We start from the raw sequence: 16,108 nt of genomic DNA, 5'->3' as shown, positions 1-16,108 counted from the left end.
GTTTGTCAAATACACAATTCTTGGTTAATAAGGTTTTCTTTCTTTTCTTTCAGCTCTTTGAATATATAAACCTACTGCCTTCTGTTCTCCAAAGTTTCTGCTGAGAAAACTGGGATAATTTGAGCATGAGGTAGCCCTTAGACAGGTTAGAAGAAACATACACAATACTTTGTGTAGGAGATGTGCTTTGACCCCTCTGCAGTCAGTAAACAGGGACCCACGTTCGGGAAATGGGCTGCAGCTGCTTCAAGACAACCAACTTGGTGGGAAAGCGGGGAAAGGGCAAGTAAAAACACCACACAGATTTCCTGTTATCAGACTGCCTTTTTCTTAACTCAGCATTCATGTGGTCAATGTTTTTGTGGTGGGATGAGAGTTTGGAGCTGCCCACTCCACCATTTTCCTGATATCCCTCCCAGAGGTGACTCTTCTTAATTCAAGCAGCCATGTCACAACTGTATGTCACAGATGAGAGTTCCCCAAACTGGTTTACAGAGACAGGTTCCATGGTTCTTGATGGGACATTTTCCACACTTTTGTGACTGTCTAAAAACATAAGTTAATTGTGGTTTGTTTTATCTGAATGCTTGTTTTTATAACTGAGAACCATTATATGATTTCAGTGTTTGACCTTGCATTTGTATTTACAATTACCTTGGTATCAAGTAACGGGTCATTTTTGCCATGAGCCAAAGGGCAGACACGGACCTTTATGCAACTGTATCAAGTGAAAGTCAAACTAGGTTATCACACAGTACAAAAAAGTTTCACAATAGGTTAACCAGACAAAATTGGCAGAAAACTGAAAAGTCATACATTGCACGTGACTCTAAAAATCCTGCATTGACACTTACTACTATTCATGGTGTATATAGCGACTTAGCTTTAGCAAAACCATAAAATTGACGTTATTAAGGTAATATTGTTCATTTTAATTTTATTCATCATAAATTTTTATATTTAAGTTGTAAATCTGTTTTAGGTGATAATTATATAAGGATTGTATGGATAAGGTATTTATATCTACTTTCTGTTTACATACATACAGGTAGCACTATCCAAAAAATGGGAAGAATTTAAGAGACCAAGAAATTTTAACTCTGGCAATATGGCAGACTGAACTGACACGAAACATAGAAATTATGGATTCCATATCATAGCATGTTTTAGTTAAAAAACCGAGTTTGAAAGAAAAGGAAATATCCATGTACTAGGAAAAACAACAACAACAAACCCAAAACCTAACTAAATTTTGCTCAGATCTCAGGAGGACATGAGGCCAGAATTACCTAGCAGCTACATATTGGGCTTTAATATCAATATGGGGATAGACCTCAGCTTCCACAGAAGAATGGAGATATAAACTAGACAGTGTCCCACTGTCTTAGCTCAGGCTGTTACAACGAAGTACAATAGGCTGGGTGGCTTATAAATATTAGAAATTTATTTCTCATAGTTCTGGAGACTAGAAACCCAAGATCAGGATGCCAGCACGACCGGGTTTTGCTGAGTTGCAAACTCTTCTGAGTTGCAGACTGACAACTTCACACCGTATCCTCCCATGGTGGGAAGAAAACAAGCTAGCTCTCTAGCCTCTTCTTATAAAGGCACTAAGATTTAGATTTCAATATATGAATTTTAGGGGGACACAAATATTAAGTCCGTAACACCTGCCTACTCCTGAGACCTCAAAAGGCTACCCTTTCAGGGAGAAGAAATCATATTAAAGTGACATGGAAGCTTTGTTTTAAGTGCATATAAAGTTATCCACTTGGTGTTGGGGAAAAAATATTCTTCCACAAGAAGTTAAAATCCAAATATTGGTGGGCTGCAGAATTTATAATCCTCACACTACAAAGAATCCCTAAGCTGAAATATGAACAAAAACTGATCCTGGATCAGTGAAACTCCTGAGACCATCAGGAAAAACAAATGTAAAAGAGCTCTACAGGGGCATTTTTATTAATATAGGAAATATACATTCCCATGGAAAAACAATTCTTGTCAAAAATAAACTCATAATCAAAAATTTAAAACTACATAAAAAAATGATTTTTCATGAGGTAGAGACTAAAGATCAACAAAATGACGAAAAAGCATAGGCAGAGACCTGAGATAAAAGAACTTCTTCAAAGTTAAAATAAAAGATATATTTAAAATGACAAGAGAAAAGGAACTTAAATAATCACAAAATAATAGAACACTATGAACAGACAGATATGGAAAAAAAACCAAATAGGACCTCTAGAAAAATACACACTGAAATTTAAAATTCAATGTATTATATAAACAACAGATTTGACTACAAGACAGATATGATGAATTACCTAAAATATAAGACAGAGATATAAAAAGACAAAAATCTTCAAAGTTGTAAGAAAGAAAAGACAAGTTTCCTATAAAGGAACAATAAATAAGGCTGACAGCAACAAGAAGAAGCTAGAAGATAACGGAATAATATCTTCAAAAGGCAGAAGGAAGGCTCATCTGTGTGCTGTCAGTTAAGCATCCGATTCTCGATTTCGGCTCAGTCCATGATCTTATGGTTTGTGAGTTTGAGCCCCACATCAGACTTTGTGCTGACAGCGTGCAACCTGTCTGGGATTCTCTCTCTTTCCCTCTCTCTGCTCTTCCCCCACCTTCTCTCTCTCTTTCAAAATAAATAGACATTAAAAAAAAAAAAAAAAAGCAGAAGGAAAATCAGGTTTAAATCAGAGTTCTAACCCTAGCTAGAGATGAACTGAGGTAGAATAAGAACACTTTCAGATAAGAGGGGCTCATCCATCACTTAAGTCTGAGAACAGTGATCAAGGTAATAACCAGAAGCAAAATAATAAATTATTTTTTATTATTAATAAGTATTTTTAAAATAAAATTATTTTTTAAAAATTTAAAGTACACAAAAGCAAAAGAATTGATCTAGGATTGCTCCGACCAGAGTTGAGTAGAGGAGGATATAGTTCTAGATCAGTAACATTCTTAAATTTCAGCATACATCAGAATTCCCTGGAGGACTTATTAAAACAGATTGCTAGGGCAAAAGCTTGAGTTTCTGATTCAGTAATGTCTGGGATGGGGCCCAAGATTTTGGATTTTTTCAACAAGTTCTATGATGATGTTGACACCAGTGTTCCAGGGACCACATTTTGAAAACTGTTAAGAAATATTCTTCTACAATACCTTAGACCAATTGAGCTTTTTGGTAGACCTATCGTCTTACTTATTTAACCTGAACTCACAGTCCACTCAAATTCTCAAGTCTTTATAGGCACTGTTGATTTGAATAACTTACTAAACACTCCCACTCCTTGTTTTCTATCTGTATTGAAAACATCAACAAAAAGCATGTTCTACATGGTAGATCGTTAATAACATATTCATCTATGAAAGACAGCATATTATTCTTCGTATTTTAGCTTCAGCTCATCAAACTAAAGAGAGTTCCAGACCGCGGTCTTCTCTAATTTATAAGTGAGCCAGTTTCTGAGATCTCTTGGTGTCCTTTCTCTGACATTAAGAGAACTCAAAGACTCTGTCCGCACAGAGTATTCTTCAAATTATTTTTTTTAATTCCATAACAACAGAATTGCAAAGAATGTAAAAAAACAAAACAAAAAACAAAAACACAATGAATCAACTACATAATGCTTTCCAAAAACTTTTGAAAAATAACTGTTGGCTCCTCAACTATATGAATAGTTTATCTAACTGTCCAACTACTAGTTGTCCAAAAAAAGTTTTATAAATACTCATCTGAAACTGAAAAAAAAAAAATCACTTTCAAGTTTGAGTGCTTGACTCCAGTTAGCTAATGAGACAAGAAGACAAAGAACCCTGCCATTTCCACATGACATGGACAGAGGCCCTCTGTGCAGGGATATATTAATATGCTGAGAGAACAGCCTATCAGAGAACAGATGCGCTCAGTGTCAATCGGTTAAACTTTAGAAATTAATGACCTTCACTAGCTTTGCTTAGTTATTTTTTGTGCCAACTTCTTCAGTACCACAGTTCAATTCAAGTCAGTTAGACGGACCTAAGACAAATCCTAAGAATACAATCTCCAAGTCTATAAAAATTTACCAGTTTGCTGAAATTGCCCAGCTCTGCTCACATTTACCACAATTCAAGATGCTTTGCTTCGCAGAGGATCAACAGTCAAGACAATTAATAGATTACAATATAACTTTTAGGATAATTCTTTTTTCCCCTAATGTAAGACTCTATGTCCACTGCCTTGACTGAATTAACCTGGTAATAAGTACTCTCCTGTCACTGAACTGGTGAAAATCTTTTTGGAATTGATATGAACATGCTGTGTTTTTATGTATCTTTCTTTTATGAAACATAGTAAACTGCTATAGCAACCCTGAGGGATCCTTAAGTTTCCGGTACTCCCTCATATTATCAAGTCAGGAAAGATAATGGGCCCTAAGGCTCTCTATTCAATTAAAGAAGACAAGTCTTCAGACTATCACTTTTGCCCAATCTTCTAAATTTAGCTATGGAGTTCTGAAAGTTTACAAATCAAAGAACAAACAAAGGAAAAGATGCTGGGCCTGGGGTCCTGCAAAGAATACAGTGATCAAAGCCCAAATCACTGCGCTTGTTGAAAAAAAAAAACAAAAAAACAAAAAAAACAAAAAAAAAAAAAACACCACCACCAACAACAAAAAAGGCAGTAGGGGAAAGAAGCAAAGTTTTCTCAGGTTAAAACAAAAAACTATGTCTGAAGTGTCTTGAAAACTCTTGAAAATGTACTGACACTATAGTTTGAAATGTCTGGAAGACTTTCCATGTATTTTTTGACTGTATTCAATCACAGACAGATGGTACAGCTCACTGTCCAAAGTGTGACCAACGAGTTTAGATCCCAGCTTCTAGAATTAACCATGCCAAGGTAAAAACCAATTGAATAAAACTGTTGCAGAACACGCTTCACTACACTAATGAGGAGCACTAGGTAGCATAAAGTGAAATTCTGACTACTGGCGCTGACCTTACAACAAAGCAATTAGGATCCCGGAATGTGAAAAACAGTAACACTATATATGGTACATACGCAATACTGCCAAACAGCAACAATCGTTTTGACTCTGTATCTTTCATTAGCAAAGTGCAGAGAAAAAGCGATTTTTTTTTTCCCAGGAGATTTTGGAGTCTTAGCGTTTTCAGGATTCTAGAGGTGAAATAAAAAACTCTGAGCAATATTGATTTATCAGACAACTTACACTAGGTTATGCTGCAGTAACAAATAATTCCCAAATCTTCGTGGCTTACAACTACAAAGATTTATTTCACGTTACATGTCAGCCAGGGCAGGCTGAGGAAGCAGCACATGCTTCCTGGCAGAGGGAAGACAGCCACGACAGAACAATGTAATGTTTGTTAGGGATTCTGCTTGGAGGTGATAGCCATCCCTCTGTTCACATTTCATTGGACACAGCAAGTCACACGGCCAAGCTTGAGATCACTGGGTGGAGAATTAGATTTCTCACACCCTACTCCCCAGAGGTGATAACCTGAAAATCCTATCCAATCATGCCAAAAGAGTCACAAAAAAGTCCATAATCCTGTAACAGACTCTATTTAAAGTCCAGATCTGGCACCTTTTACTCTGGAGACCAACAAACTAAAATGACAAGTTAGCTGCCCCTCAAACATCCAGCATATAATTGTAGAATGGGAATACTACAACTGGAATAAACCTTCAATTCAGAAAGGGGAAGACAGGAAACATACAGCCGTCTCTTATCCGTGTGAATTCTGAAACTCTGCTGGGCCGAAGACGTAAGAGCCGCTTGCCCCCAGGGTGGAGAACATTCCTTAATCATTTCTTAATCTGCTTTCCTGTAGCTGCTTCCTCACTCACTGTACTCTGAGGCTGCTGACTCTGCCCTCTGGGAAGTCATTCATTTTTCTTGATCCTCACTGCCTACTCACTTTCATTGAATCTGAAGTTTTAACAAAACTGTGCGAGTGTTAGCTCTGATGTGGTCTTTAGTAGACACCTGAAATATAATGGGCTTCTGTGGATCCAAATAATTTTCAGTTATATATTTTATCAGTTGAAAATGAGGAAGAGTTAAATATGTTGACTCTTCAATTCCTGGAATTTCTAGATTCTCCCTATTCCCTTTATACCCTGCTTATAAACAGGCCAATTCTTTCCTGAGTTTATCTCTATTTGTAAACAAATGAAGCCAGTGGCAACCAAGGAACATTGGTCCATTTTTTCTCCCAAAGTCTCCTAATGCCTAATACCACATATTAAATCTGGTATATTATCTGATTTCCAGTTACCTCAAGGTGACAATTTCACCAAAAGTTCTATCATGGAAGCCACCTTCTGCCTAGCTCCACAGTCAATGTCATTTATTTTAGGTGTTTTTCTACGTCTGTTTATTACAGCAGTATCCCATTTACTTATCAACTTCTGTGTCAGTCAGCTTACACTCTGTTACGATACATTAACAACCCCTAAATCTCAGTGATTTACAAGCAAGGCTTATTCCTCACCCAAATTATTGTTGGCTAGGGATCAGCTGCTCTGCTTACTGTCATTTTTATTCTAGAGCCAAGTTGGAAATGGGGCAGCTACCGTTGGGGACATTCAGTGCACATGGCAGAGGGTAATGCTGGAAGAAGCACAGAATGGCTCTTAAAGCTTCCTCTTAGACGTAGCATATGAAAAACTTCCATTTCACTAGCCAGAGCAAGTCATATGGCCGAACCTAACACAGGGCAGGGAACTGAATAACTGTGAATGATACAATCTACTAAAATAATTTATCATAACAGATTGAATGAGGAAGCACATTTAAGAATTCAGCTGTCTTCTATTAAACCAGACAAGAAAGAGATTGGCAAAAATGTAAAACAATGCTGCTCTGAAAAAGTACTTTGTTTAGAAAATAGCCATTTTTCATTAAAATGTTTCTCGCATTATCATATTGGATTTATTATTGCTCTTTAAAATAAAATAATAAATACTTAAAAGACTTCTAAGACAATTCCTAATATAGCATATATCGATAGATGTAATGCAAATAAACAAAAGTCCTTTGGTGTCCTCAGTAACATGGGGGAGTATGAATAGTTCCCCAAACCAAAAAGTTTAAGAACTGCTGCTCTGTAGGACAAACAACAGTAATAATCCAAGGACTGGTTGGATTAAAATAGATGCAGTTTGATGGGGCACCTGGATGGCTCAGTCAGTTAAGCGTCCAACTTCAGCTCAGGTCATGGTCTCACAACTCATGAGTTGGAGACCTGCGTTGGGCTCTGTGATGACAGCTCAGAGCCTGGAGCCTGCTTCAGATTCTGTGTCTCCCTGTCTCTCTGCCCCTCCCTGCTTGTGCACTCTCTCTCTCTCAAATATAAACAAACACTAAAAAAAAATTTTTAATAGATGCAGTTTGAAAATCACAGGGCCTGGCACAGAGTACACATTTACTAAATATTAAATATTATTGTTACTAATGATAACAACTAAAGGGATGAAAAGTCAACGAAAATAAGAGAAGATTCTTTCATAAATACAATATTCAACCCTTAAATCATAAAAGAACAATTTTTTTATTTTAACAAGAGGAAAATTCCTAAGGAATGTATAAATCAACTGTTATATTAGTGGCTCACTGATGACAAAAGCAATGCATCACTGTGGTAAAAAAAAACCTCCTCAAACATTATAGAAATACTGAACAAAGAAAAACAAAGTCCCTAATAATCCTACATTGAAGAGATAATGGATTTCAAACCTTGCATTTACCTCTGGAATTTTTTTTCTAACCAATATACCCTGCAGATACACAAACATACATACACACAATGATTCTGGAAAAATGAGATCACACTAGATAAACTTACTTGTAACATACTTTAGAAAAATTTAATGTGTATCTTAAATAAATTTTAATGTGCATTTGTACTGATCTATATATTTCATTACTTGGATGTATCAATATTTATTTAAGTGCTGACTGCTTCAATATCACCACTTTAAAAAATGCTATCTTAACATCCTTACAGATCTATTGTTGCCTATTTGTGATTATGCCTTGAAAATAATATATGAGAATGAAATTTTAAGTAAAAGGGTGGAGATACAGAATTTTAATAAATGAAGTCAACTGCCTAACAAAAATTCATATTCTAACAAACAGTGCTTTCTTCGGTCACAACGTTGTGAAGACTGGGTATTTTCGATTATTACTCATATGACATATGAAAAATCTCACTGATACTTTCATTTGCATTTCTATAATCATGAGCACAAGGATACTTACTTATTGGCCTTTGCATTTCTTTTTGCGATATGCACATTTTTCTTCTAATTTTTAATTACACTGTCATTATAAAAGATTCAAAATAATGAAGAATTTAATAGAGCAAAGTGTGAAAATTCTTCACATTTACTCACCAGACAAACTCCCTTCCAGAGGTTACCTATCAGCACGGAACACATTCTTCCAGTCTGGCTTGTATGCATTTTCATACATGCGCAAGTGCATATATTTCTTCTTAAAACATGAAATCATAATAAATCTCCTGTTGTATAACTCAATCTTATCAAATAGGAACTTACCACCTCACTGTGTTCTTTTAAAAGGTTAAATACTATTCCAAGTACTTACTATGCTATATACTATAATTTACCTTATAAGCCCCCTATTCATGGGCATCTGAATTGTTTTCAATTTTTTATGTAACAATGTTGCAATTAATATTTATGTATATTGATTTTCAATAGGTACAAGATGAAACTGTGGACTATATGAACGTGCACTTTTAAGTTTTACTAGATACTGGTAGGGTGTGTTCCAAAAGGGCTTTTTATCATGAAAATGTAGGAGAGAACTGATTTTCCTGTCTTTTAACAGTCTTTATCATTTATGCTCATAGGATAGAAAAATATTATTGTGATTTTAAACTTCATTTCTCTGATTACTAATGAGGGCTGAAAATCTTTTCATTTACTTACCAGTCATTTCTAGTTCTTCTTTTGTAAAACATCCACGTATATTCTTTCCCCATTTTTCTATTGAGCTTCTTCTTAATAATTTACAAGATCTAGATCTTAATCTTTGTTATGTATAAATATTCTCTTGGTTTGTCTTTAATTATCTAGAGTTATCTTTAATTCTCAATTGGAGTATCTTGCATCATATATGAATTTCAACTTTTATGTGGTCAAGCACTTTAAAAATGTAATTTTGGTCTATTTTACATCATTGTTATCTTTTTCTATTGCCACACTTCACTATTTTAGATGTTATTGTTTTAAACTGATTATTTCACACCCTGAATCTTTCTATCCAGGATTATTGTTTTTTCTTCCTGCTAATAATTTGGTTTTCTTCTAGGTCCCTCATAAAATATCAGTGTTTCCTCTTATATGTTGTACATACTTCTTGTCATATTTATTTCTACGTATTTTATCATTTTTCTTACAGTTGTGAATGCAATCCATTTTCATCACATTTTGTTATATAGTATAAGGTAAAGACAAAGCTGAAGAACATGATATGTAACATTGTATTGGGGACTATTACTAAACTCTCACTAATTCTAATATGTTTGCAATTGGTTGTCTTGGCTTGTTTCAAATGGACAATCACGTGGTCTACAAACAACTTTCTCACATCCTTTCCAACAGTCCCACTGCTTATTATTTTTCCTGTCTTACTGCACTGGCTCAGACCTCCTGAAAAATACTGAATGACCGTGGTGACAACGGGCTTGTTTGTTCTACCTCTGGCATAATAGGATGTTTCTAATGTTTCACCATTAAACATGATGTTTGTTCCATATCCCTGGTAAACAGCATCTATCAAACCAATGAAGTTTCTGTTCATTATTAGCTTGTTCAGTTTCTATTAGGAATGTCTGTTAAAGTACATCAAATGTTAAACTGTTGATTTCATGTTAAAGTATTAAATTGTTTTCAATATTTCAGAGATGATCATACAGTTTTTCCCTTTTAATCTTCCTGTGTATTGTGTATTTTTTTTAACAATGTGATATATACCTTTCTTATCTAATTTTGAGGTTGTTTGCCTTAAGTTCTGTTTTACATAATGTTAATATTGCTTTCTTTTTCTTAAATCTGGCTGGAATATTTGCTCACACATTTCTTTTATATCCTTCTATCCTGTTTTATTTGAGTGGTATTTCTTGTAAACAACACAAAGTCAAATTTTTATTTAAGGCAAATCTCATAGTCTCTATGTTTAAAAGACAATTTTACTATTTTTACATTAATGTCGTTTTTGACACATTTGGACTTACTACCATCATCTTATTTCATATTTTCTCTCTAATCACACTTTGTTTTTAACTTCTCCTAATCTGGATCAGTTAAATTTTCCTGTTTATGTTTCTCCCTCTGCTGCTATACGTTTTTGCTTTAATATTTTAATTTTGTTTAATGTTTACTCACTTTTGAGAGAGACAGAGTGCAAGCAGAGGAGGGGCAGAAAGACAGGGAGACACAGAATCCGAAGCAGGCTCCAGGCTCCCAGCTGTCAGCACAGAGCCTGACGCGGGGCTCGAACCCAGGAACCGCACAATCCTGACCTGAGCCAAGGTCAGTCACTCAAATGACTGAGCCACCCACGCGCCCCTGTTTTAATATTTTTAGTCGCTACCCTGAAATTTTAAAACATTTAAAAGGTGTATTTCAGTTATTATCTAAAGATAATCAACACTGAGAGTCTCCAGTGGGATAAGACAAAAATCTTGGATGTTTTCTCTTACTTTTCTCCAAACTAGTATCTACTGCATGTTGACATTATCTGAGATTTGTCATTTACAATATACATGAATATCATTTAGTTTTAACTATGAATTTACTAGTTTCTATGCTCATTGTTCTTGCCTGGATTTACGTTAAACTTTGCCAACATACATTCCTTAGTGATTTCACAGAATGATTGAAAGTTTCTGAGTTCTACATCCTACAATGTCTTTCTTTTGCTATGCCACTTTAAATACCAGTTCAGGCATAATAGAAGTCTAATTCCAAAATGATTTCCCTTCAGAAACTTAACAATACTCATTTTCTTCTAGTATCCAATGTTGCTAATACTCATTTATCCAAGCTTACTAGAGCATCCTTCAGCTGTTTCTATTCTATTTAGCTAATATATTGAGTTTTAAAAAATTCATTTAGCATATTTTTAATTTTTACATTTCCATTCTTTTGAATTTCTCTGAGGATATTAATTAAACTTACTTTTGGAAGTTCTTTTAAGTCAGATGTTAGTTCTTCTCTTTGTCATTGAGTGCCTACCCTTCATGTTGTTGGTTTCCTCAATTACTGGCTTGATTTGTCTATTCATCTTTGTATTTAGGAATCCATTTATCTTTCTATTAATGCTGGTTATATCTACAGTAGTATGTCCCCAGTGACTGTGGTACAGGATGGGACATGTTTCTGGGGAGAGTGGACTGACAGTTTATATTCAGGCTGTGAGTGACTCCCACCTCTCCTTAAAAGGGCATTATCTACATAGAGATTGCCTTATCAAGTCAGCTGTGATATCCAAACACTTTGTTAGACACATGAGCCACTTCTCAGTTGTCCACTGAAAAGAAGTAGGAGAGGGTTAGAGAGCCAATGGGTCAACTTCTTTCCAAAAAAAAGTCACACTGACAATTGTCCCAGAGTCAATTCTCTATTAGTGTCAGTAGTGTTGAATAAGAATTACCAGAACAGATATTTATTATAGGAAAAGGGAAAGACATTAAGAAAACATCGCTAAATTTGGAAGAACTCTATAGAGGTAAGACAAACATTGTAGGAAAAAAGTCAGACCTGGAAAAAGACAAGAGTATAGCTACTAGTAAAGACAGTCAGAACCTTAGAATGATTTGAAACCTTTTTATTATGCATGAGGGTAGCTAAAGAAACAGAAATAATCATACAAAAAGGAGTTAAAAGTGTTAGTAAAAGATGCATAGCACATAATCCACTCTCGGTTGCCTTGGTAATAGGACCCCACACCATGACCATAAGAAAAAAACCTGAAATGAATAATAAGTAAAAACTGGGCCAAATATACTCTTGTTAACTACACCTTGGGTATTGGTGAAGAGTTTGAGAGGGAGTTATGCCACTGAAAAAAATAAGGCATGAAGAATATAACTTATCTGTGAAAGAGTTAAGCTTATGCTGATAACTCAAGATAGCTTCTGGGAAGTGCTACCGTGGAGTTACATACCGTGTTATCTTGCCAATTCTATTCACTGACCTCACTGCAGAGAAGGAATCATGGACTTTCTCTCCTGGGGTACAATATATGTAGGCTAGAGTCTGGAGAAATCCAAGAGCCCTTCTGCTTACATTTTGCTCAGTACTCTTATCCTAATCATCCTAGAATTAAGCGAGTCAGCAGGGAAATAAAAGAATGAGGAGCCAATATGCTGGCTCTCAGCTTGGTACACTTGAACAAGAGTGATTTCATACTTGACCTTTAGAGAATGGTTTACTCCGGTATTTTTCCCCAAATAATCACACACACACACACACACACACACGTGCGTGCGCGCGCACGTGTGTTTATATTTCAAAGTTCCCTTATTTTGTATGCCAATGGCATTCTTTTTCTTTTCCTTATTAATACAGTATTTATTTGTCTTCTCTTTGTCAACCCCCTGAGCCAACCATTTTCCCCAGCCTGTCTGGGGAGGTATAAGAAAAGGACCATACAGGGCAGACAAGACAAAGGAGGTGAAGACGGCTCCTTCCCATGGTGAAGAAGAAGGGCCACCATCAGGAGAAAGAGACCCATGGTCTCCAAAAGTACATAGCCCAAAATGGCATAGGAGGAGAGCTGTTGCTTCAGAGAAGGGTTCCTGGCATAACCAATGATGAAATTCCCAAACACAGTCCCAATTCCAGCCCCAGAGCTGGCCACCCCTATGACGGCTACCCCAGACCTAAGAACTTGGCTGCTGTGTGGATGTCACTTTAAATGGCACCAGTTTGGAAGCTGCAGCTAGGAATAAGTGAGGTCAGGGTACATGGGGCAGCTACTGTTTTGGCACCACTGCAGACAATGATTGGCTCAACAGCTGACAGGTGCTCCTCATCAAGCAGGGGATGGAAGGAACTTTGCACAGGCATAACGCTTCAAAGGATGAGGGGCTGTGGCTGAGAGTGGCTCCCCGTGCAGAGAAGACAGAGAGGGCACCAGTTACACTCTCTTTCCTTTCACTGCTAGTAAGTTATTTCCACTTAAAAGATATATCTGCACTATTATTTTATGGGATTGGAGAGTTAAAGAATATTTGAACATGTGTACCTCGTCTACCTTGACCATGTACATTTTTAATTGGTAGTATTTTAACTCAATATCTAAGAGCATGCTATATGCTTTTAATATTTATTATGAAATTAGCCCTGTCTGTTCTTACTAGACTTTGGACCCTTTACAGTGATTTTGACAGGGAAGTATTAAGAGTTTTAATAATAAAAAAAATAAAGAGCTTTCACAATCAAATTTAAGACTATTCCTTTATGGCCCCTGTGTTTTGTACCATGATAAGAAAACCTCCACTACATTTTCTTCTAATACTTTTGTGACTTTTTAAACACACATATTTAAATCTTTGTGTAAGGACAGTGAAAGGAATCTATTTTTTCCCCATCTTAACTCTGTTGTTACATTTATCCCATAATCCATCCTGGTTCCCAGTGATCTGATATATACTTATTATATATTAAATTCCCAAATAGTCTTGGCTACTCCATGGAGTGTAACCTTCCAAACTAGGTTAAAAAAAAAAAAAAGTTCTCCCTAATTTTCTTTAGAATTTTCTTTAGAATTTTACTGATCATTCCTTTTCTCACATTCTTTCTTCTAGATAAACTGTACATAATTGTAATAAATCCAATGCAAATCCCACTGGGATTTTTATTGTGCTGCTTTGTATTAATGGATAATTGACAAACATTTTACCATATGAACAGGTCATTTTATGATACTTGGTAGAGTTTTATAAATTTCCCAATACAGTATTCACATATTTCATGTTTATTCCTAAATGTTCTAATGTTTTTGTAGCTATTATGAGTGGGATTTTTATATCCATTACATTTTTTAGGTTTTGGTTTATACATGGGAAAACTACAAATTAATGTAATTATTAAATTACATATTTTTTGTTTCTAATCAATTGTTCCTTAGTTAGGTTTGATGGTATTCCAGATGTTAGACCATATAATTGACAAGTAGTAATAATTTTACCTTATTTATGTATTTATTTGTTGCCCTTTTATTTGCTTGTATTTATTATTTGTTGCTCTTCCATAATTGCCTTAGCAAGCACCTCCAGAGAAAAATCATTAAGTAATGATGCTAGAAAACCCTTTAAACACATACACACAGACACACACACACACACACACACGTTTATTTTAAGAAAATGTTTATACATTAATGTTTATAAAGATTTTCTATAGGAATGTTCAATTATACACCAAATGTTTTTAGGTATTCAAAATTTAATCTTTTGTATTTCAGTATAATCTCAGAATTACATTGAACTAACCCTGCGTTCATAGATGAATTTCATTTGACAATGGCTTATGTTCTTTTAATACATCGGTCTATTGTGTTTGCTGAATTTTTAAAGATGATTTTCATCAATATTGTGCAAGATTGACTTGTTGATTTTTTTCAACTTTTTTTTAAAGAGTTATTTCATTTTGAGAGAGGGAGAGAGAGTGCACAAGTGAGGGAGAGGGGCAGAGGGAGGGGGGGAAGGGAGGGGGAAGAGAGAAGAAGAGAGCGAGAGCGAGAGCGAGAGCGAGAGAGAGAGAGAGAGAGAGAGAGAGAGAATCTTAAGCAGGTTCCATGTTCAGTGCAGAACCCGACTTGGGGGCTGGATCCTGGGATCATGACATGAGCTGAAATCAAGAGTCGGACACTAAACCAACTGAGCCACCTAGGTGCCCCTTTTACTTTTTGATGTCAGGTTTCATACCAATATTTTGTTGTCTCATGAATGTAATTGTTAATTATGCCTTCTATCTCCAATGTCAAGAACCTTTTTAATGGCATTAATATTACTTGTTCCTTAACAGTTAAGCAGAATTCATCCATGAAGCCATCTAGAAGGCATTTTAATTAAGAGGTAAGGATAGATAAGCTCTTTGTAACAGTTTTATTCTTCTATTATTCTAACTTTTGATTTTTCTAACCCCTTTAAAATCTGCTTAAAATTTCCTAGAAAACTATATATTTCATCTAAAATTTCAAATGTATAGTATAGATTTGTGCAAAGCTGTAGCATTCAATTTTGTCTGTATCTTAAATCATCTCCCAATTCTTTAACCTTTAATATTCCAAAATCTTTAATTTTGGATATTTCTGGCTTTCTTCCTTTCCCCAACTTAAGACTAATGACTTTTACATTATCAAAGAAAAAGCTCTTAAATCTATCAGTTCAACTGATACTGAATTCATTGATTAATGGCTTTGCCATTATTATTTAGTTCCTGTTGCTATCCTTTAGTTGCTGATTTTTTTTTTAAAATGCATATAATTGTTTTCTCATTCTTGATAGATTTAAACTAGAAACATCCAAGTTATGAATTTTCCTTAGGTATCCTTCTTAATTGTACCTTATAGGTTATGACATGTTTTGCTTTTATTACCATTATTCTAAAATTTTCCGGAAGTTAGAGTGTTTACTTCTATGATCACAGAATTGTTCAATAGAAAATTTTCTAATTGTCAGTGTTACTGTTACACAAATAAGTTGACTGTGCTTCCACATTTGCTGGCATTGCCATGTGAACCCAAGTCAGTCCGACGCCACAGTCTGAGCTCTCAACTGCTAGTTCCTATTGCCTCCTCTCTCAGCATTTCTTTTGTTTTCAATCTTTTGCTTTATGGCTTGTATTTTATGATCTTATATGTTTAAAATCTATATTTAATGCACTTTAAAATGCCAATAATTATAAGATGCGTTGTTATTTTTAAATGATCAGGAAAGAAGACATGGTGCCAATTATATCAGTAAGCCACAGTTGATTACAAGACAAATTCCAAGTCCAGAGATGTTAAAATGTGAAAAGAAACTGATGAAATACACT

The 16,108-nt window shown here is 35.2% G+C and overlaps 1 protein-coding gene and 1 pseudogene across 7 annotated transcripts in view; both read right to left on the bottom strand.

The window, feature by feature from the left end:
* The window catches only part of EXOC6B (exocyst complex component 6B), a 609,008-nt gene that overhangs the window by 204,768 nt on the left and 388,132 nt on the right, over positions 1 to 16,108 (bottom strand). The gene's annotated exons all lie outside the window — the stretch shown is intronic.
* Positions 11,867 to 13,373, bottom strand: LOC132688175 (ATP synthase F(0) complex subunit C2, mitochondrial pseudogene; annotated as a pseudogene).

The sequence above is a fragment of the Panthera onca genome, chromosome A3, assembly GCF_046562875.1.
Source record: "Panthera onca isolate mPanOnc1 chromosome A3, mPanOnc1 haplotype 2, whole genome shotgun sequence".
In the NCBI taxonomy this organism is placed as follows: Eukaryota; Metazoa; Chordata; class Mammalia; order Carnivora; family Felidae; genus Panthera; species Panthera onca.
This window is presented reverse-complemented; position numbering and strand designations above follow the sequence as displayed.